Below are 2,952 nucleotides of genomic sequence, written 5' to 3'. Positions count from 1 at the left end.
ATCTATTTGACAGAAACGATGTGAAATATAAAGGCATACTTAGAGTGAGATCATCATTAATTTTAGATTTAAATTTGTATCTCTGGGTTTTTAGAATATAATGAGGTATTTTTACCCAGTTATAATATTAATTTATCTAATGATTTAGTTGAATTGTATCTTAGCAGCTACAGGTAAATTGAAAAATACAAAATTTCAAAATGCTCTTGGCAGCATGAAACATTAAGATGATTTTTATCTGATTTATAATATAAATATTTATCATTAAAATGTGTTGATCTATTATGTAATTTTATGGTTATTAAAGAAAAATCTAATAAAATAGATCCTCTTTATTAGAGGCTGTTATGAAACAGCCTGATATTGAATTGCATCAAGTTTGATATCATACACCAATATCTAGCTTTGTTATTTGCCTAAAGCTTATCAATAGTTTGTTCTATTCACAGTGAATAAATTTCTTTAATATAAAAATTTAACCAGGAAGCACAGCACCCATGCAAATCTCTCATTTAGTTCATATCAATAATGGGGTAATTTTGTTTTAATATATATAGTAGATATTTATTTGGACTAATCTGTGTATTGAATCAACCACAAAAGTAATATTCTTTGGGAGAGAATTGTTTGATTTAAGACTAAATCAACTGTTTTTGTTTTATACAGCAATTTTTTTCTTTCTAATAATAAACAATTTGGATTTATGGCAGGTCACCTGGCCAATCCATAACAGAGAATAATTCAAAATTTTACATTTCTATGAGTCAAATTCTGATGAATGATAAGCTATCCTATTGACAAAATAAAACTCTTATAGATTTTATTTATAACTAAAAAGATTTAAAATTTTGTAATTATAAAATATCATATATCCCAAACAATATTCTCTTTGGTCTCTAGGACACTTCTGGTTTGAGATAGTATTAAAGACAGACATAATATCTATGTGATTTGTTGTGAGTCTAATTGTATCCACCCCCCCCCCCAAAATATATTTTAATGAGAAGAAACAAAATTAAATAAAGAAAATAAGATCATGAATTAATTAAGTTAATATACATATATACTTAGTATTTTTGCATAATCAAACTAGAATATATTTAACCTATTTAACCCAAGACCTATGTGTAACCCAAAACTCGTGTCATTGTCATTTGCTTGTTGGTTCTGATTCCCTGCTTCTTTCCCCTGCTCTGCCCCCTCTGGCACTGGGGTGACTTCCACGAGCTACACTTACTGGAAGTTCTTATGTACTGTCTCCTGGTTAGGTTGCTTCAATGAAAATCACTGAAGAGAAATTTATGGGAAAGATGAAGAGAGACCGGAGGACTTTCCCTCCTCTTCCTCTGAAGAACCCAAATAATGCCGTGTAGCCTTTCTTAAGGGTCCAAGTTTCTATACTTTCTTGAGGACTCTTAGCTTCAGCTTCAGCCAGATGACTCCTTCACAGTGCCAGCTCCTGCCTGATGCCTCTGAATAGCAGGATTTGATGCTAAAACTGCTTAGTGTTACTGTGCTCTAATACTATGCTCTCCCTCTGCCCATCCGCCAAAAGTTCATTACAGCTTCCTGTTGTTTTTGTCTCACCTTTCACATTTTCATCTCTGCCAACAGAATCTAGTTTCTTATTTTAAATCTCTCCACCTGTTCATGGTGCTATTTTTCTGCATGTATCCTAATATACTAGGAAATAATCAATTATTAAACTAACTGGCCCATTTTTAATAATTCCCGATGTGGTGTGTGTAATTCTAAAGTGGCTTCCAGATTCCTGTCCCTGATGCACATGCACTAGGTAATTCCTTCTCTTTGAATATGTATGGAAATAGTGAATATAATGCGATATCACATCCATGATTTGGTGATTAAGTGACAAAAGGGATTTTGCAGACCTGATTGCGTTTCCTTATTATTTGACTTCAAGTTTATCGAATGGAAATTACTGTGGGTGGGTGGGCCAGGCATAATCAAATGAGCCCCTAAAAAAGTATTTAGGATTTTTAATTTTTTAGCAGACCTCACCCATGCACGAATTTGTGCACTGGGTCTGTAGTGTGCATAAAAATTCTTTGGTTGATCTCTCATACCCTTCCTCCCCCCTTTCTATTGCCTTCCCTCTGAGGTATGACAGTTTGTTTGATGATTCTGTGTCTATGGATCTGTTTTTGTTCATCAGTTTTTGTTCATTACAAATGAGTAAAATCATGTGATAATTATCTTTCTCTGACTGGCTTGTTTTGCTTAGCATAATGCTTTCCAGGTCCATCCATGCTATTGCAAATGGTTAGAGTTCCTTTTTTTTTTTTTTTTTTTACAGAAGCATAGTATTCCATTGTGTAGATGTACCAGTTTTTTAATCCACTCATTGGCTGATGGGCACTTAGGCTGTTTCCAGATCTTAGCAATTTTTGATTGTACTGCTATCAACATAGAGATGCCTATATTATTTCTGATTGGTGTTTCTGATTTTTGGGATAAATTCTGAGTACTGGGATTATTGGATCAAATGGGAGTCCCATTTTTAAATTTTTGAGGAAACTCCATACTGTTTTCCATAAAGGCTGCACCAGTTTGCATTCCCACCAGCAATATATGGGAATGCAAACTGGTGCAGCCTTGCCAGCACATCCTTGCCAGCACTTATCATCTGTTGATTTGTTGATGATAGCCATTCTGACAGGTGTGAGATGGTATCTCATTGTCATTTTGATTTGTATCTCTTGGATGATTAAGGACTTTGAGCATGTTTTCATTGGTCTCTCGGCCTTCTATATGTCCTCTTTCAAAAGTGTCTATTTAGGTCCTTTGCCCATTTTTTGATTGGATTGTTTATCTTCCTTTTGTTAAGTTGTATGAGAGCCCTGTAAATTTTGGAGAGTAAACCCTTGTCTGAGATAGCATTGGCAAATATGTGCTCCCATGCAGTGGGCTGTCTTGTTTTGTTGATGGTTT

This window comes from Myotis davidii, unplaced genomic scaffold (genome assembly GCF_000327345.1).
Source record: "Myotis davidii unplaced genomic scaffold, ASM32734v1 scaffold2912, whole genome shotgun sequence".
NCBI classification, from domain to species: domain Eukaryota; kingdom Metazoa; phylum Chordata; class Mammalia; order Chiroptera; family Vespertilionidae; genus Myotis; species Myotis davidii.
Note: the sequence above shows the minus strand (reverse complement) of the source record.